Here is a 21,044-nt window from a genome sequence, read left to right on the forward strand (position 1 = left end):
GCAATGTTTCTGCAATGCTGGGCAGCCACTGCGGTCCTCAGGTCAGTGCGGACATTGTCAGCGCTCAGAATCGCTTAGCGACCTCATCTCTTGACCTACAAATAAAGATCAACAATTCACAGAAGTTCAAGGCTGGAAGGAATTGTGCAGTTTATTCCCCTACCACATTCAACTCACAAATGGAGAAGACTGAAAAGGAATTGTAACTAATTTCTATCATGCATTCATTTCCATCATCTTGTTGACGAGCTGGAAGGTTAGCACGGACATCATAAGGGTTCTTCAAAGAGTTTGTGGAAAATGGAATAAAAAGATAAGTTTTTTAAAAATTTTATTTTTATGTATTTGAAAGGCTGAGTTGACAGAGCATGAGGGAGAGAGACAAGGAGAGAAAAAGATCTTCCATCTGTTGGTTCACTCCCCAGACGGCTACAACAGCCAGGGCTGAGCCAGGCTAAAGCTAGGTGCCAGGAGCTTCGTCCGGCTCTCCCACGTGGGTGTCAGAGACCCGAGTACTTGAGTCATCATCTTGCTTTCCCAGGATGCTTGATAGGAAGCTGAATGGAAGCAAAGGGACTTGGACTTGAGCTGGCATTCTGAAATGAATGTAGGTGCCCCAAGCAGCAGCCTAACCTGTTGTGTCACAACATCTACCCTGTGAAACCTAACTCTTTTGACTCCACAAAACTTCTACTGGAATAAACTCTCCTGCTAACTTTTCTTGGTAAGTTACTACTCACTTTTGGGCTCCCATGGGACACTGCCTGCCTGGTGACTCTCGCCTGCTCTCCCAAATCTGAGTTGGGAGTCCCTGCACCTGCCCTGATACAGCCTCGTACTCCCTATAATTGCTGGTTTGTTTGCTCTACCATTGGCTATGGAGGATTATTTGTGTCTGCTAATCACCGTATTTTTAGCACCTGGTTTATAATAGGTGCTCATCATTGAATTAACTCATCGCTCTTCTTCTCTATACCAGCAGCCAGTAAAACTACAGCTGGGGACGCAATCTAGCTACCTGCCTAGATACAGCCTGTGAGCTAAGAATGGTTTTACATTTTGTGGCTGATGCTGTGGTACAGCAAGCAAGCCAGCACTTTTTTTTTTTAAGATTTATTATTTGAAAGTCAGAGTTAGAGAGAGAAAGAGAGAGAGAGAGAGAGAGAGAGAGAGAGAGAGAGAGATCCTCCCTCTGCTAGTTCACTCTCCAGATGGCTACAATGGCTAAGGAACCAGGAACATCATTCAGATCTCCCATGTGAGTAGCAGGGCCCCAGACACTTGGACCATTTTCCACTGCTTTCCCAGGCACATTAGCAGGGAGCTGGATCGAAAGTGGAGCAGCCAGGACATGAACCAGTGTTGCGGGTGGTGATTTTACCTACCATGCCACAATGCTGACCCCAAGACATCCCTTATGACAACAGCATGCCATATTAGAGTGCTGGTTCGACTCCTAGCTGCTCCATTTCCCATCCAGCTCCCTGTTAGTGTACCCAGGCAGGCAGCAAATGATGGCTGAAACACTTGGGTCTCTGCCACCCTAGTGGGAGACTTGGATGGAGCTCCTGGCTTCAGCCTGGCCCAGCCCTGGCCATTGTGGCCATCTAGAGAGTGAACTAGCAGAGGGATGATCTGTGTCTCTCTGCCTGTCTCTGCCTCTCTCTCTGATACTTTGCCTTTCAAATTAATAAATAAATCTTCTTTTTTTTAAAGAATAGTTTACATTTTGAAACAGCTGGGAAAAATCCAAAGAAGAAAAATATTTTATGATGTGTGAAAATTACACATAAAATTCAAATCTCAGTGTCCATAAATACAGTTGGACTGGAGTGCAGCCAGGCTGCCTCATTCACATCCTGTCTGCTTTCACATTGCATTGGCAGAGTTGAGCTGTGGCAGCAGAAACTACCTGGCCACCAAAGCCTAAACTGTTCACTGTTGAGCACTTACATTGCTGAATCTTTTTTTTTTAAATTTATTTGACAGGTAGAGTTATAGACAATGAGAGAGAGAGAGACAGAGAGAAAGGTCTTCCTTCTGTTGGTTCACCCCCCAAATGGCTGCCACGGCTGGAGCTGCGCCGATCCGAAGTCAGGAGCCAGGTGCTTCTCCTGGTCTCCCATGCGGGTGCAGGGGCCCAAGCACCTGGGCCATCCTCCACTGCCCTCCCAGGCCACAGCAGAGAGCTGGACTGGAAGAGGAGCAACCGGGACTAGAACCAGCGCCCATATGGGATGCTGGTGCCGCAGGCGGAGGATTAACCAAGTGAGCCACAGCGCCGGCCTTCTTCTCTTTCTCTTTAAAAGATGTGCCATCTGAGCCTGTCCACTTAATTTTTATTTATCTAAAAGGCAGACAGAGAAAGCAGAATAGAGAGATCTTCCTTCCGCAGGTTGCTGGTACACACCCCAAATGCCCACAAGAGCTCGAGTTGACTCAAGTTGAAGCCAGGAGGGAGGAAGTCAACACACACGATAATCGGGAACCCAACTGCTTGAGCCGTCTCCACTGCCTCTCAGCGTGTCCATTTACAGGCAGCCGGAATCAGAAGCAGAGCCAGGAGTCAAACCCAGGCACTCTGGTGTGAGATGTGGTGTCCCGAGTGGTGTCTTAACTACTGGGCCGAACACAACCCCCCATCCTTACTGGTGCCCCTTTATTTGCACCTCATATTCTAATTGCATCAATATGACTGTTGTGGGGTTGGTACCATTTTACTTCTTTTTGCCTCATTTTCAGTTTTCCTTGGGAATGCTGGAATGATGTATGTGGGCTCTCTATTTTTTTTAAATAAAGATTTATTTATTTATTTGAAAGTCAGAGTTACACAGAGAGAAAGAGGGAGAGGGAGAGGGAGAGGAAGAGGGAGAGGGAGAGGGAGAGGGAGAGAGAGGTCTTCCATCCGCTGGTTCACTCCCCAATTTGCCACAACGGACAGAGCTGCGCCGATCTGAAGCCAGGAGCCAAGAGCTTCCTCCAGGTCTTCCCACATGGGTGCAGGGACCCAAGGATTTGGACCATCTTCCACTGCTCTCCCAGGCCATAGCAGAGAGCTGGATCAGAAGAGGAGCAGCCAGGACTTGAACCGGTGCTCATATGGGATACCTTCACTGTAGGCGATGGCTTTACCTGCTATGCCACAGCATCGGCTCCGTATGTGGGCTCTGAAGCGAGACTTGTATAGATCTGGGTCCTGCTTTTGCTGGCTCCTGTCTGTGTGACCTGGCGCATGTTACTTTGCCTTTCTGTTTCAGTGTCTTTGTCTAGAAGGGATAGTACCAGAAGGGTTGCTTCTAGAATCTGTGAGTTGATTCACGGATGCATAGAAGCAAATCCTAACACATAGTAAACACTACCACATGCTGCCTTTTATTGCTAACAGACACCATCACTTTTAAGGCCCAACTGCACTGCTGGTGAATTGGAAAAATCACAGCACTCATGGCACTTCGCTGGACTCTGTTGCAGCCCAAGCTTTGGCAAAGTGTGGTGCTGCCCCATAGTGGCCGTATGTGGAATAGCTGCCATGTCTTGAGGCGATTGGAAATACGTGGAAGTGAGGAAGGGAACATTTTGTCCCCACCAGACTGTGAGCAGCTAGAGGGGAAGAATGTCTTTGTACTAAACATTTAGTGCAATATTTTGATGTGTTTGGGTATGTGTGATGCTACTTTGCTCTCAACGCCCCCTTTTATTTTTAAAGATGTATTTATCTATTTGAAAGGCAGAGTTAGAGAGAAAGAGAGAGAGAGAGAGAGATCTTCCACCCGCTGGTTCACTCCCCAAATGGCAGCCAGGGCTGGAGCTGGGCCAGGCTGAAGTCAGGAGACAGGAGTTTTATCCCTGTTTCCCTCGCAGGTGGCAGGAGTCCTATTACCTGGGCCATCTTTTGTTACCTTCCCAGGCGCATTAGCAGGGAGCTGGACTGGAAGGAAGCGCAGCAGCTGGGGCTCACACTGGTGCTCACACGGGATGCCAGCGTCACAGGCGGTGGCTTAACCTGTTGCACCACAACACCGACCCCGAAAATACGTCTATGAGGACATAGAGGTTGCTCAATATGAGGGGCACGGAGAAACCTGCCTGTCTCGAGGTCTCAGCTCCATGAGCCAGCCACGGTGTCCACGGTGACACCTCAGAGACAGATTGTTGCCATAGTGGTCACTCTTGCTCACCATTAACAGCCAGGGACAACGGATGTGCTGAGAGAACGGCTACAAGATTAGATGGAAGAAAAACACTCCAGGTCTGGATGCCAAGGGGGTCTTTTGTATCATGCTTGCGGGAAGGGCTCAGGACCAGGAGAGATACAGAGGCCAAAGATGTACCTGGGGTGCTGGGCATTACTGAGCGGGCTTTCAGAATTATCCCTTGGGCAAACATATGGGGCAGTGGCTAAGATGCTGCTTGGGATCCCTCCATTCCATGTAGAGTCCCTGGGCTCAAGTCCCAGCTCTGTTTCCAATTCCAGCTTCCTACTAATTCCATGTGTTATATTATTCCCTAAAGATACCATATAGCCATCATTTTGAAGAATACATCCGTTTTCAAAGACTGAGCAAGACTAATACTTTCTAAAGAATGGATCTGTGTGCTCTCCATTTTTTTGGTTTTCATTTAAGACTATTTAGCTCTATTTAGTGAAGGTGTTCTCTCTGGCAGGGACTGAGCTAAACGTGTGCTATGTACTTGGAAGACAGCAGTGAGAGAGACATGTCTGTTGCCACACAGGCACACGAACACACAGAGGAGTCGAGAAGGCATTCGCCTGTCTCTGCACTGTAGTGCTATCTTGTATCACCGTTGCTCCATTCCATTCCAGAGTCTGCGTTGCCCTTATCACCAGAGAAAATACTTGGCTCAGTTTCATTTTTAAGAGTTAACTTGTGAGACTAGAAATGACCACATGTAAACCACCTGTGCTCAGGGAGTGTCCCCCACGTCCCAGACACTGGCGTCCTGAGAAAGTCCCACATTTCAAACCTGCAGTAGGAAGTCTGAAATGTCCTTGAGAGACAGAATGTTAAGAAAAAAGAGAAAGAGGACCTGATGTTTTTATTCAGTTCTTTTCTGTGTCCAGACAAACTTAATTCCGTGTAATGGAATTAAGAGGTTAATCAGGAAGAAATGTAAGCACTGTCCTTTTTCCATATCCTTTCCAGAGCCAGGGAAGACTCGGGGGATGGGTGGAGGGCAGGAGCCACTGTTTCTTTCTTTTTTTTTTTTTTTTAATGTTCATTTATTTGAGACATAGGGACAGAAAAACAGAGAGCTTGCATCCCCTGATTCACTCCCCAAATGACATCAGTGTCTGGAGGGGGCCTGGGCTGTGGCCGAAGCTAAGAGTTGGGAAGTCAGTCTCGGTCTCCACTGTGGGTGGCAGGAACCAATTCTCTGAGCCATTTTCTGCTGCCTTCCAGGATCTGCATTAGCTGGAATGCTGGAGTCAGGAGCCAGAGCTGGGAGTTCAACCTAAGTATTGCTATGGGATATAGGTATCTTTTTTTTTTTTTTTTTTTTTTGACAGGCAGAGTGGACAGTGAGAGAGAGAGACAGAGAGAAAGGTCTTCCTTTTTGCCATTGGTTCACCCTCCAATGGCCGCCCCAGCCGGTGCATCGTGTTGATCCGAAGTCAGGAGCCAGGTGCTTTTCCTGGTCTCCCATGGGGTGCAGGGCCCAAGCACTTGGGCCATCCTCCACTGCACTCCCGGGCCACAGCAGAGAGCTGGCCTGGAAGAGGGGCAACTGGGACAGAATCTGGTGCCCCGACCGGGACTAGAACCCGGTGTGCCGGCGCCGCAAGGTGGAGGATTAGCCTATTGAGCCACGGCGCCGGCCTGGATATAGGTATCTTAACTGCTAAGCTAAACATTCAATTTACCATCTTGCATTTCAATGTTAACTAGTTATTGATCAACTCTTATTATGAATCTACTCTGCAAAACTTGAGAAAGTTGAATTCCTGTCCCCTTGAAGGTTGACAATTCAATGCAGCCCATTCAAGGGTCTCAGAAACCATGCAGGAAACAAACCTGTTTGGCTCTTTTAACTCATGTCATTCAAACTCATTTAAAACATTTTGTTTATTGTGGCAAATATAGACAACATAGAGACTGCCATTTAAACCCCTTTTAAGTGTGCAGTTCACTACCATCATTGTGGTGCCACAGTTTATGCCTCAACCCACAGTGCAAGTGGTTCAAGTCCCGGCTGCCACACTTCTGATCCAGCTCCCTGCTAATGTGCCTGGGAAAGCAGCAGAAGATGGCCCAAGTGCTTGGCCCCTGCACTCACATGGGAGATCCAGAAGGAGTTCCCGGCTCCTGGCTTCAGCCTGGCACAGCCCTAGCTATTGTGGCCATGTGGGGAGTGAATCAGCAGATGAAAGATCTCTTTTTCTCTCTGTCTCTCCATCTCCCTGTCACTCTTCCTTTCAAATAAACAAATCTTTTTTTTTTTTTAAAGTGTGTAATTCAGTGCACTCATAATGTTGTAGAGCCATTACCACTATCTCATCGAGAATTTTGTCTTCATTCCAAACAGAAATTCTGTCATCATTCATCCCTGCATCCCTTTGGTAATCTGTATTCTACTCTCTATCTATATGAATTTATGTATTTACCCATCTGGGTCTCCCACATGGGTAGCAGGGGCCCAAGCACTTGAACCATCTTCTGCTGCTTTCCCAGATGCATTAACAGGGAGCTGGACTGCAAGTGGAGCAGCTGGGACTCGAATCGGCTCTCATACAGAATGCAGGCAGTGGCTTAACCAAATGCATCAAAACACCTCTCCCTCCCTGCCTCCCCCCACCCAATTTAAACCCGTAGTCCCCTTTATGCTGCTACTACAGATACCACAGATCAGGTGGCTTATAAAGGACAGACACTTACTACTGGCTTTCAGCTCTGGACCCTTCAAATTGCAGTATCAAGGTGCTGCCATCTGGCCAGGCCCGGGTGGTTGCGTTATCACACAGCAACAGGAAAAAGCAGGAAGAAAGAAAGAAAGAAGGGGGCAACGCTTGCCCCTTCATAACAAGATTAATCCCATCCACAAGGGTGGAGCCTCCAAAGCCCTATCACCTCTTAAAGGCCCCATGTCTTGGTATTCTCACAACGGCAACTGCATTTCAACCTGACTCTTGAAGATGACAAGCACTCACACCACAATGGATTCTTTGGGTGTATACTTAGACGTGGGACTCACCTGATAGTTCTGCCTCCAGTTTTTGAGGCATGGTCAAACTTCTCTGCTCCAGCTGTACCATCTTACATTCCCACTAATTTCTCCATCTCCTCACCAACACTAGCTCTATTCCAGTTTTTTTTTTTTCTTTAAATTTATTTATTTGAAAGGTAAGATGACGGGGGTGGGGGGGAGAGAGAGAAAGAGAGAGAGAGTTCCACCCCTGGTATTTCACACCCCCAATATCTCTAAGAGCCAGGTCTGGGCCAGGCTGAAGCCAAGAGCCAGGACCTCCGTCCAGGTCTCCCACGTGGATCAGGGGCCAAGCACTTAAGACACCTTCCCCTGCTTTCCTAGGCATATCAGCAAGGAGCTGGATCAGAAGCAACTGTCTGCTAAGGCCTGGGAAAGCAGAAGATGGTCCAATTCCTTGGGACCCTGCACCCGTGTGGGAGACCTGGAACAAGCTCCTGGCTCCTAGCTTTGTGTGTGTTTTTAAAAATTTATTTGAAAGTCAGAGCTACACAGAGAGAGAAGGAGAGGCAGAGAGAGAGGTCTTCCATCCACTGGTTCACGCCACAATTGGCTGCAACGGCCGGAGCTATGCCGATCCAAAGCCAGGAGCCAGGAGTTTCCTTTGGGTCTCCCACGAGGGTGCAGGGGCCCAAGGACTTGGGCCATCTTCTACTGCTTTCCCAGGCCATAGCAGAGAGCTGGATGGGAAGTGGAGCAACTCGGACTCGAACTGGCACCCACATGGGATGCCAGCACTGCAGGCGGTGGCTTTATCCGCTATGCCACAGTGCCGACCCCCTGGCTTCTGGCTTTGGATCGACATAGCTCAGGCCATTGTGGCCAAATGGGGAGTGAACCAGCGGGTGGAAGACCTCTCTCTCTGCTTCTCTCTCTCCTTCTATCTCTGTGTAACTCTTTCAAATTAATAAATAAATCTTAAAAAAATCAAGGGCAAAAAAGCAGCATAATTCAAGCTTAGCCAAATTGGTAATCCATAATTAGCACAGGATTTTCTTTTTGGTGATGTGTTTACATTTTGGTACAAAACACGGCTTTTAGTCTGCCTGAGACTTTTTTCTATTGTGATGTATCCTTCAATCTTATTTTTCCAACTTGTTTGACAATATTCTATGACTTCTGACTACAACGTCTTCCAAATGATATAAATAATAATGCCATACATGTGCAGTAGGTTAACGCCCTGGCCTGAAGTGCCAGCATCCCATATGGGTGCTGGTTCGAGACCTGGCTGCTCCACTTCCCATCCAGCTCTCTGCTATGGCCTGGGAAAGCAGTACAAGATGGCCCAAGTCCTTGGGCCCCTGCACCCTCATGGGAGACCCAGAGGAAGCTCCTGGCTCCTGGCTTTGGATTGGCGCAGCTCCGGCTGTTGCAGCCAATTGTGGAGTGAATTAGCAAGAAACTGGACTGGAAACACAGTAGCCAGGGCTTGAACTGGGCATTCCAATATGAATGCAGATATTTCAAGCATTGTCTTAACCTGCTGTACCACATGCCTACTCCAGCATATTTGTGTTTTTATAGCATTTTATATATTTTCAAACCTCTTAGCATTTCAAAGGCAATTGTTCATTATGAAAAATTCTAGGGGCTGGCGCTGTGTCACAGCAGGTTAACGTCCTGGCCTGAAAGTGCCGGCAACCCATGTGGGCGCCGGTTCTAGTCCTGGCTGCGCCTCTTCCGATCCAGCTCTCTGCTATGGCCTGGGAAAGCAGTAGAAGATGGCCCAAGTGCTTGGGCCCCTGAACCTGCATGGGGGTCATGAAAGAAGCTCCTGGCTCCTGGCTTCAGATCAGCGCAGCTCTGGCTGTTGCGGCCAATTGGGAAGTGAACCATCGGATGGAAGACCTCTCTCTCTCTCTCTCACTCTCTCTGCCTCTCCTCTCTCTGTGTAACTCTGACTTTCAAATAAATAAATAAATCTTTTAAAAATAAATAAATAAACTCTTTTTTAAGAAGAAAGAGGATCTTCAAGACATGACTGGGGCTCAGCCCTCATGAGGGGATTCATCCATTTAGGGGACTGATGGGTTATCCCAACAGTGGGTCAGTTATGAAGCCCGTTTGGCTGGGTCTCTTGCCTTCCCAGTCTCTCACTGCATCATGCCCTGGCTACTGTGAATGCAGACAGCGTTCCAACCTCCCCAGCAGTGGTTATGGGTCCTCGGGCCCTGCAGCCAGGCTGCCAGCACAGGCCCCGAGCACAGAGAGCACAGGTGGCTTGAGTCTAACACGGAGAGAAGCATTGGCATTGACAGCTTTAACCTCCTTCCAAGCGGAAAAGTGACTCACAAGGAGAATAGGGTAAATGCTCTCACTGGGGCATCTGTGGTCTTCTGATCAGGAAACTTGGGATGAGGCAAAAGTGTCTGTTTATTGGACTATTACTCTGGAAAAGAGAGCAGAGTTCTGGTTCCCACACCTCGCTGTGTGAACTCGAGCAAGATTCTGAGCTGACAGAAGCCAAGATGCGGGATGGACGGATGGGCACCTGGGCTTCTCGCTGGACAAACTCCCTTCTTCCTCCCTCTGATGGCACTCTGCCCACCCCACCTCCAAATAGGCATTAGTCGCACCATTGCAGAAATGTCCAGAGCTCCACATCTTTCCAGTAAAACCCTACTGACCTCACACCCTAAGTCCGCAGGGCTTACTTCTGATGTGGGCTTAAACATTTGGTTGGTTTTGTTTTACCAACACGAGTCTATGCTAATGAGTACCAACAGTCACCCTTCTAAGACCAGTAGACAGGTTTCAGAGATCAAAATAAGAGCGAATTTGGCTACGGTGCGGCAGTGAGCGCTGTGCACTTGGGGGCAGGTTGGTGGCCAGCTGCTGTGTGGGTTCACTCCGTTTCAAAAGGAGACAACGAAAATCATACAAAGGAAGAAAAATCACTTGAGATAATAAGAGTAGACCCCCCACCTCTAGCTCACTCTCTCTTTCACACACACACACACACACACACACATATCACACATTGTCCAGGAAAAATTACATGAAGATTTTCATAATCTAAGGATTTCAGATGTTTCCTGCTTTTACCACCAGGAAGAAGAAACAGCCGCTGTGAGTAGACATCAGGCGATACAGGTGCCCGTGTTTGGTACAGGGCAGGCAGGACAGTGAGCTCTGGCAACGACAACACAGAACCCTAGCCACACGTTGCTCTCACAAAGGCGATTTCAAAACAGCCAAGAGAAGGGCAGAAGCGAGGCCCCAGTGCACCTCTTCTGAAGACTGGTGACTGCTTTTCAAGCCTGGTCAAAGACCTTTTTTTTTTTAACTTTTATTTAATAAATATAAATTTCCTAAGTACAACTTTTGGATTATAGCAGCTTTTTCCCCCCATAACCTCCCTCCCACTCACAACCATCCTTTCTCCCACTCCCTCTAAAAGACCTTGATAATTACTAAGGGGCTTCCCAGAGGAGCAGTTATAAATGGGTTTACTCTTTAATATTTATTCAATTAAATTTCCTATCTCACCACTAAGGTTTTCATGCAGGAAGCCAAATACCTGATATAGTTTAAAAATCCCAAAGCCAAACCAAGCCACAGCAGAATGTTGGCAATTCATACAAATGATTCAAAACAGGTTTCTCGAGTTAGGTACCCACTGGGACTCCCATCCGCATTGTCTCTCCTGCCTCTTGCCATCAGTTCAGAGCCAGACTCAGTCCCTGTGCTTCTCTGCTGCCAATATCCACAGGGCTCCTTTTGGGCTTGACATTTCTGATCACAGGACTTCTGCCACAACCAAAGGCTGGGGAAACTCGCTTTTCAAATCTCTGATTTTTGACTCAGGCAGAGAGGAAGAGTCAAGATCCCAGGGTAGCTGCCCACACGCAAGAGCAGATGATCTCTTAATATCTGTAAGAGGAGGAAATGTAAATGACGCATTTTTTTGAAGGCAGGTAGAAGCTGGGGCAAGAGCAAACTTGTGCAGGTTTGCCCAGCAACTTTATTTGCACAGCAGGAAGACAGTTGATGCTTCAAGGGTGTAGGGCCCTGGGAGACAGATGTGGGTGTGGTAGGAACGCACCCTTCCTCCCTCACCTCCAGAGACCTCATCTGCCAGCAGAGGTCCCCTCTCCACCCTCACAGGGGTAGGAAACCAAGGTTGTCAGTCTCCTGGCTTGGAATGAACACTAAAAAGGCATGCAGACTGCTCTGAGATCTATGCTGTTAGCTAATTGGAGTCGCTCATCAGTATTAGCTATTACACACCAGACCAAGACTGAAATACTCATGGCAGCTCCATCCCTTAAGCCACTCATTGAGATGTCTCTGTCCCATATTGGAATGCTTGGGTTCAAGTCCTGAGTTTCCATTCCAGCTTATTAACACATACCCTGGAAGGTAGCAAATGATGGCTCAAGCGTTTGGGTCCCTGCCATCTATGTGGAAGACCTAGATGGACTTGCCGTTTGCTGGTTCAGCCTGGCCCAGCCCTGGCTATTGTAAGCAATTAGAGAGTGAAATGAAACAGCGTTGTAAGATCTGTTTCCCTCTCTGGCTGTTTCTGTCTCTGCCTTTCATAAACAAAGAAATACATTAATTTATTTTTTATTTGTTAAATACATTAATTTTTTTAAATTTGTTTTATTCATTTGAAAGGCAGAGTTACAGAAAGAGTGAGGGAAATACAGCCAGAGAGAGAGAGAGAGAGAGAGAGAGAGAAATCTTTCATCTGCTGGTTCACTCCCCAAATGACTGTAACAGCCAGCGCTGGGCCAAGCCAAGGTCAGAATCCAGTAGCTTCTTCTGGGTCTGCCACATTGATATCCTCTCCTGCTTTCCCAGGCCATAAGCAGGGAGCTGGATCAGAAGTGGAGCAGCCAGGACTTGAGCCAGTGCCCATATGGGATGTGGTGTGCTATGCCACAATGCCAGCCCACACACATATTTTTTTTTTTTGACAGGCAGAGTGGACAGTGAGAGAGAGAGAGAGAGAGAGAGAGAGAAAGGTCTTCCTTTGCCATTGGTTCACCCTCCAATGGCCGCCGTGGCCGGCGCACCGCGCTGATCCTGTGGCAGGAGCCAGGTACTTCTCCTGGTCTCCCATGGGGTACAGGGCCCAAGGACTTGGGCCATCCTCCACTGCACTCCCGGGCCATAGCAGAGAGGTGGCCTGGAAGAGGGGCAACCGGGACAGAATCTGGCACCCCGACCAGGACTAGAACCCGGTGTGCCGGCGCCGCAAGGCGGAGGATTAGCCTGTTGAGCCATGGCGCCAGCCCCCACACACATATATTTTAAAAAAAGAAAATAATGCACAACTCAAGGTCTACTCAAGACCACTTGTCTCTGCTTTGATGAACCATATCCAATACCCCATGGCCAGTCCCAGTGTTGTAAATACTGCTGGACAAACTGTCCGTTTAGTCATTAAGGTCCTGTTTTATATTTTCTCCCTTTCCTCACTTTAATCCTGTTTCTGTGATGCACAGGTTTTGCCATTCATGCCAAAGATGTCTAAACATGATTAAAAGGAGGTGGGTGCACCAGCCCAGGGGAAGCAGATGTGGCATTGATGAATACAACACCGCTGAGCGTCCTCGCTGCAGGCTTTCAGGACGAACGAGGACACTGGGACACATCCGGCTAAAGGACTTGTCTTTTGGTGGAGTTAAGGATGTGCCCTCTCAAAGCACCCCAGACTGGTGTGTGGGTTAGAAAGCACGAGAGGAGCTGTAACTATGGAAATGCCAGTTGGCCTGACTTGCCCTACATGCAAGAAGTCGTGGAGGGTCTTTCGGGAGGGGTGTCCTCACTGTACTGGGGTGAGAACATGGCCTTCATCACCAGAGACTGGTAACTGGGGCTGTCGTGAGCCTGTATAAATAAACCTGTTGGGTGGGGCTGGTGTTGTGGAGTAGTAGATTAAGCCGCTGCCTGCGATGCTGGCATTCCATGTGGGCCCCGGTATGAGTTCCAGCTGCTGCATTTCAGAACCAGCTACCTGCTAAAGTGCCTGTTGAGAAAGCAGCAGAAGATGGCCTAAGTGCTTGGGCCCCTGTACCCATGTGGGAGACCTGGATGAAGCTCTTGGCTCCTGGCTTCGGCCTGGCCTGGCCACAGCTGTTGCAGCCATTTGAGGAGTGACCAGAGGATGGAATATCTCTCTCATTTTCTGTCTCTCCCTCTCTCCTTGAAGTCTGCCTTTCAAATAAACAAACAAATAAATAAATCTTAAAAAAAAATCAACTGTTGCAGTAACCCTCACCTTCCCCTAGCTTTAACTGCCTTATAGCTTTCAGTAATGTCTCTAGCATTGACTATCTTAGTCCAGATATGTTTGTCCAGCCACAAAGTTGTTTTCTGTCTAAAAAGTATAAAAGCATCTTGCTTGGGTCATTTTTTTTTTGACTAGCAGAGTTAGAGAGAGAGAGAGAGAGAGACAGAGAGAAAGGTCTTCCTTTGCCATTGGTTCACCCCTCAATGGCCGCTGCAGCCGGCGCACCGTGCTGATCTGAAGCCAGGAGCCAGGTGCTTCCTCCTGGTCTCCCATGGCGTGCAGGGCCCAAGGACCTGGGCCATCCTCCACTGCCTTCCTGGGCTGCAGCAGAGAGCTGGACTGGAAGAGGAGCAACTGGGACAGAATCCGGCGCCCCAACTGGGATTAGAACCTGGGGTGCCGGCGCCGCGGCTCACTTGGCTAATCCAGCCTTTGGGTCATTTCTTTGGACTTTAACTGTCATCTGGATGTGGCCATGAACTGATAAACTTAAGAATAAAACCTGCTAGCACAGCGGCTCAATAGGCTAATCCTCTGCCTGCGGCGCTGGCACCCCGGGTTCTAGTCCCTGTTGGGGCGCCGGATTCTGTCCCAGTTGCTCCTCTTCCAGTCCAGCTCTCTGCTGCGGCCTGGGAAGGCAGTGGAGGATGGCCCAAGTACTTGGGCCCTGCACCCGCATGGGAGACCAGGATAAGCACCTGGTTCCTGGCTTCGGATCAGCGCAGTGCATTGGGGGTGAACCAACGGAAAAAGGAAGGCCTTTCTCTCTGTCTCTCTCTTTCACTGTCCACTCTGCCTGTCAAAAAATAAAATAAAATTAAATAAAACCTGTGTGCTCTTCCCTTTGTCCTCTGCCTTATGTTAACTTGGTTTCTGGATCTAGCAAGAGGCCTGCACAAGAACTAAGTGGTGTTAGAAGGGAACTGCTCCCTCCCTCCTTTCAGCACGAGTCACAGAGTGACAGGTCCGTTTGGACACAAGTCTGTCCTGATTTCAGAGCTCATGTGCTGTCCACAGAGCACGGGGTGAGAGTTCCTCCCGGCCTCCGGACCCTTCAGAGGAACCCCAGCCCAGGGATGACAGCACCCAGGGAACTCCATGCCAGAGCTCGAATTCTGTGTGAGCACAGCAGTGGCTCAAGTCAGACTCCCTGAGTTTGATCCCAATGGCGAAGCCTCTGTAAAACCCACTGTTTCCTGGAAGCCTTGATTTCCTCATTCCTTACAGGGAACAGTTTGAATATTTGGTAAAATATTGCACAACGGACCTGGGTCTTTCTGTTCCCTACTGCCCACCTCTAAGCAGCTTCTGTTAGTGGACAACAGGAAACCAAGGCACTTGCCCCTGGCCTTGTGCTTTCAAGTGGTCTCTTCTTAAAAATGTGTGCTTATTGTTACTTACTTGAAAGAGTCACACACACACACACACACACACACATACACAATATTTTCCATCTGCTGGTTTATGCCCCAAATGCTCACAACAACCAGGGCTGGGCCAAGCTGAAGTTAGGAGCCAGGATCTCCATCTAGGTCTCCCATGTGGTGGCAGGGACCAACTACTCCAGTCATCACCTGCTACCTTCCAGGTGCACCCACAGGAAGCTGGATCAGAAGTGGAGTAGCCAGGACTTGAACCAGATGTCCTGATATGGGTTGCAGGTGTCTTAAGCAGTGGCTTTAAATTATTTTATGGGTTCTTTAAAGCTCTAAGGAATCCTATTTGTTTGATGTCTTAGTTATAGCAAAATGCCTGAGACTAGGTAATTTATAAAGAACAGAGGCTATTTCACTCAGCCTACTGGACGCTGGGAAGTCTAAGGCCATGACCCTAGCATCTACTCAGCATCCGATAGGGGCCTTGTTGGTGCATTGCAAGAGAGCAGAGTGCATCCCATGGTGAGGCAGAGCCAGATGCCAGCTTGAGTCTCTCTTCCTCTTCCCTTAAAGCCATGAATGCCACCATGGGCATCTTGCCCTCATGGCCTGGTCTAATCCTTACTGCCTTCCAAAGGCACCACTTCCAAATCTGCTAAATATATTTAACATAAATGGGGCTTGAGTTTCTAACACATGAACTTTTGGGGCCTCGTTCAAACCAGAGCATCTAATTTCATAAATCATTTATTCACTCATCTGTTCGTTTCATTAGACCACATTGTGAGCCAAGAGCCTCTTTTTTTTTTTTTTTTTTTTTTTTTTTTTTTGACAGGCAGAGTGGACAGTGAGAGAGAGACAGAGGGAAAGGTCTTCCTTTGCCATTGGTTCACCCCTCAATGGCCGCTGCAGCCGGCGCACCGCACTGATCCGAAGCCAGGAGCCAGGTGCTTCCTCCTGGTCTCCCATGCGGGTGCAGGGCCCAAGCACTTGGGCCATCCTTCACTGCACTCCCGGGCCATAGCAGAGAGCTGGACTGGAAGAGGAGCAACCGGGACAGAATCCGGCGCCCCGACCGGGACTAGAACCTGGTGTGCTGGCACCGCAGGCGGAGGATTGAGGCTGCATATATATATATATATTTTTTTTTTGGACAGGCAGAGTGGACAGTGAGAGAGAGAGAGACAGACAGAAAGGTCTTCCTTTGCCGTTGGTTCACCCTCCAATGGCTGCCGCGGCCGGCACGCTGATCCGAAGGTAGGAGCCAGGTACTTATCCTGGTCTCCCATGGGATGTAGGGCCCAAGCACTTGGGCCATCCTCCACTGCACTCCCGGGCCACAGCAGAGAGCTGGCCTGGAAGAGGGGCAACCAGGACAGAATTCAGCGCCCCGACCGGGACTAGAACCTGGGGTGCCGGTGCCACAGGCAGAGGATTAGCCTATTGAGCCGCGGTACCGGCCAGGAGCCTCTTTTTCAAAATGCCTCTAGTCCAACAGAGGTGAGCAAGGAAATGTATAAGGCCTTGTGTGACTAGTAACCAAAGGCAGGGGCCTGGACAGAGGGCCTTAACAGAGCCCAGAGTGGCAGAAACCCAAAGAGTTGGGTGAGTCCCCACAGCAAACATTGTGCCAGTGGATCTAGAAAGATTTGGCTGGAAACACCACCTTTACACCCATGTCCCACTCTAATGGAAAACTAAGGAATCTGTTGATGAGGATTAGTCAAGCCCCCGGAAGCTTGGGCTGTGTTCCACCCCAGCGGGGCCTGCCTGGCAGGGACCCCAAGACCTTGACATGTGCCTCCAGGGAGACAGTAGTCAGTGCTTAGAATCTATGTCATGAAGCAAGAGAGCAAACACAGACAGCCTCTTGGGGAAGCACCGTCGGGAATGAAAGTGTATGAAGATACTTCGAAAAGTTCACATAAAGGACACCGAATTGTGGTGCGAGGGTAAAGCCCCTTCCTGGGTCCCTGGCATCTCATATGAGCGCTGGTTCAAGTCCTGGGGCTTTCAATCCAGCTCCCTGACAATATGCCTGGGAAAGCAGCGGAGGATGGCGCAAGTGCTGGGTCCCTGCACCCGTGTGAGAGATTCAGACGGCCAAGGTCATTCTGATGGCTGTACTGTGCAGCAGAGACACTCACAGAGCTTTGAACATCAGACTCAGGGGTCTGTGTTGTGCAACAGGTTAAGCTGCCACTTGCAGCATCAGCATCCCATAATAGAATGCTAGTTTGAGTCCCCGCTACTCTGCTTCCAATACAGCTCCCTGCTAATGTACAGATGATGGTGCAAGTACTTGGACCCCTGCCACCCACGTGGGAGGCTGTGATGGAGTTACTGGATTCTGGTTTGGCCTAGTCCGGACCTTGCTGAGGCAACCATTTGGGAAGTGAGACAGGGGATGGAAAATCTCTCTCTCTGTCTCTCCCTCTCTCTCTGTCACTCTGCTTTTTAACTAACTAACTAACTAACTACATCTTTATAAAAATCAGACTTGAAGCTGGCACCGCGGCTCACTAGGCTAATCCTCCGCCTTGCGGCGCCAGCACACCAGGTTCTAGTCCCGGTCGGGGCGCCGGATTCTGTCCCAGTTGCCCCTCTTCCAGGCCAGCTCTCTGCTGTGGCCAGGAAGTGCAGTGGAGGATGGCCCAAGTGCTTGGGCCCTGCACCCCATGGGAGACCAGGATAAGTACCTGGCTCCTGCCATTGGATCAGCATGGTGTGCCGGCCGCAGCATGCCGGCTGCGGCGGCCATTGAAGGGTGAACCAACAGCAAAGGAAGACCTTTCTCTCTGTCTCTCTCTCTCACTGTCCACTCTGCCTGTCAAAAAAAAAAAAAAAAAATTCAGACTTGATACAAAAGAGCCAAGACTTAGGGGAGGCTGAAAATGCACCTCCCATAAATCCAGTTTACAGCCAAAGTACATTTATAATGAAAACCATGGCAAGGGCTCTAATGGACCCAGGAAATGAAAGGAAAAAAATATTCACAGAAGCACAAAGCCGTTGAAAAATAGAGGTGGTGTTAGCTTCTGTGGGGCTGACCCCAAGAATTTGGAAATGAAGGCTTTCCCGGAGACAGTAAGGCAGTGACGTCAACATAGAACAGACAGCAGGGCACCGGGGGCGTCCTGTGTCCGGCGAAGAATTGCTGGCCTAAGACTTGGCTCATTGTGTGGACGCAGAGGGCCAGGCTCGGGCATCAAACATGCAAATCCAATAATGCGTCTTGCTCTGCTTCTGCCCTCAGCAAACTGCCTTCTGATCATTTTCTTTTCCATGGGGCATGTTTCCAGGGAGTAGAGCACCGACCAGGAGGCATCTGCAGTTCTCATTGTGTATGTAAATGGGGTGTTGACCTCATACTTCCGTCCCCATCCCCAGTGGTTTGATAAATGCCCATTTCCTGAAAGACAGGCTTGGGCTTGCTTCTCTAACAGATTGGATTCTGTGAAGGCATCCCAGGTCATGGGAGAGGACCCTCCTGTTGAACCCCGGAGGAAATAACTTCTCGGCACAGTCAAGGGCTGTGCCTCCCGTTCTCGTTAGAGGTTTCGGTAGGGATGTCAGAGGTCTGGGAAAAACCAGGAACTCCTGCCTGGCAGGGCTCTCTGTGTACATACTAAGTTCTGTCATGTTTTATCCAAAGACAATCTCGTGGGGCTTGGAGAGGGAGCGTGATGATGGTTGCACAACACTGTACTTAATGTCACTGAACTAGTCACTTAAAAATGGCTAAAACAGTGCACTTCAGGTTGTGTGTATTTTTCTGCAATAGGAAAAGGTCCCGGGGGAATGAGCAGAGCTTCTGGCCTGGAAACGATGTCTTAGCCACAGCAGGGGCCAGGTGGCTGAATCCTACACCTTACCATTGTCATCTTGGGTGGAAAATGGAGGAGGGATACAGAGGTCAAAGAGGCAGCTACAGGGTTCAGAGGGGACAAGATGAGCCCCGTTGCTGAAGAGGTGTGAATCCTGCCCTGGAAACCACAGACATGATCACTAACAAGCAGATGCCAGACGAACAGATCACTACTTAGCACTTAATCACTTGGGAGCTTGGGGGAGGGAGGTGGCGTTTGGTCTAGTGGTTAAGACGCCCATGTCCCATAATTGAGGGCCACAGCAGCAGCAGCAGTGATGTCCCTGGCCAATGTACTTATCTAAACATTTATAGAGTGTGGCCTTCTGTGGCCTTCCTGACCTCCTTGGGGCCCTGTCTAGTGTTAAGCCTGGATCTTCAGATTTCCTGCCAATTCTGAGAGCCTCACAATAATTTTTTTCTTGGTTTACATCAGTGAGCATTATTTTCTGTTGTTCAGTACCAAAACACTCAGCTGACAAAGTCAGAGAAAAGGTGTCCATGTGCACACCTTGTTGTACAGTCACGTATCTCTTAATGGACAGGCAGACCACACTAGGGAATAATATGCAATCTTCTGGGACCCCCGTGGTAGATGTGGCTCTTTGTTAATGAAAGTGTCATTGCGTGGTACATGACTGTATGATTTCTTACATTTCGTTATTTTACACTGTGGAGTTCAAGTGCTCAGATGGCTCTTTGGGTTAGAATAAAAGTGTCAGTTTCTTATAGAAGCTCTAGTGGAGAATCCATTTCCTCATATTTTTCAGCTTCTAGAGATTCCCTGAGCTGTTTGGCTCATAGCCCCTTCCTCCACCTTCACAGAGCACGACTCCACTCTCTGCTTCCATCGCCACACATCTCTTCTGTGTTCCCTCTGAAGTCCAGGGTTTGTCAGTGTGATAGTGTTAAGAGGTGATCAGGCTGTGAGTGCTCCCTTCTCATGAGTGGGATTAGGTGTCCTTATAAAAGGGCTTGGAGCCAGCGCTGTGGTGCAGTGGGTTAATGCCCTGGCCTGAAGTGCTGGCATCCCATATGGGTGCTGGTTTGAAACCTGGTTCCTCCACTTTTTTTTTTTTTTTTTGACAGGCAGAGTGGACAGTGAGAAAGAGAGACAGAGAGAAAGGTCTTTCTTTGCTGTTGGTTCACCCTCCAATGGCCGCCGCGGCCGGCGCACCACACTGATCTGATGGCAGGAGCCAGGTGCTTATCCTGGTCTCCCGTGGGGTGCAGGGCCCAAGCACTTGTGCCATCCTCCACTGCACTCCCAGGCCACAGCAGAGAGCTGGCCTGGAAGAGGGGCAACCGGGACAGATTCCGGTGCCCCAACCGGGACTAGAACACGGTGTGCCGGCACCGCTAGGCAGAGGATTAGCCTATTGAGCCGCAGCGCCGGCTCCTCCACTTCTGATTCAGCTCTGCTATGGCCTGGGAAAGCAGTAGAAGATGGCCCAAGTGCTTGGGCCCCTGCACCCGAGTGGGAGACCCACAAGAAGCTCCTGGCTCCTGGCTTCTGACTGGCGCAGCTCCAGTCATTGTGGCCAATTGGGGAGTGAACCATCGGATGGAAGACCTCTCTCTCTCTCTCTGCCTCTCCTCTCTCTGTGTAACTCTGACTTTCAAATAAATAAATAATCTTTAAAAAGGGGAGGGGGCTTGATGGAGGGAATTCTCCCTTTTCTGCTATATGAGGATACCTCTTGCCATCTGTTCCCATAAACGAATGGCTGGGATTTGGTTAAGGTTGCTACAACAGCGACCCACACCAGACAGCCAAACCTGCTGGTTTCTTGATCTTGGACCTCCTAGCCTCCAAGAACGACGAGAAAATAAATTTCTGTTCTTTATAAATTACCCAGTTTCAAGAAACAGTGGTATTGAGATAGCCGGTCAATAACTCATGGGTTCTAGAGCTGAAAGGGCTTGTGGAGCCAGAATCAAAAGTGCCATGTTCAATATAAAGTGAAGAAGAGCTGGCTAGGAGACAGCATAACAAAAGACTAAGGAACACAAACCCACACGCTCAACTCTGCCCATCCTCTGCGTCTCCCTTTCTGAGCACCTGTCTATGTGTGGCTTCTGACTTCACTGCTTCTGACTCTGTAACTTTACCTGCTAGTGTTCTGACCACAACCACTATCCAAATGCCACCCGTCACTTGCTGGAAACGTCTGCGTCGCTTTGTTCAGATTCTTTGGTGCCCTCTCTGACCCAGCTCATGAGGTCTGTGCTGTGTTGGGCCTGTAGCTCTGCTCCAAGCAGCTGAGGAGAGAGTGATGGGGCCACGTCTTCCCCAGGGCTGTTTCTTGTGGGCTCAGGGGAAGCGAAGTAA

Source organism: Oryctolagus cuniculus, chromosome 5, assembly GCF_051225735.1.
Source record: "Oryctolagus cuniculus isolate XC-2025 breed Fujian yellow rabbit chromosome 5, ASM5122573v1, whole genome shotgun sequence".
In the NCBI taxonomy this organism is placed as follows: Eukaryota; Metazoa; Chordata; class Mammalia; order Lagomorpha; family Leporidae; genus Oryctolagus; species Oryctolagus cuniculus.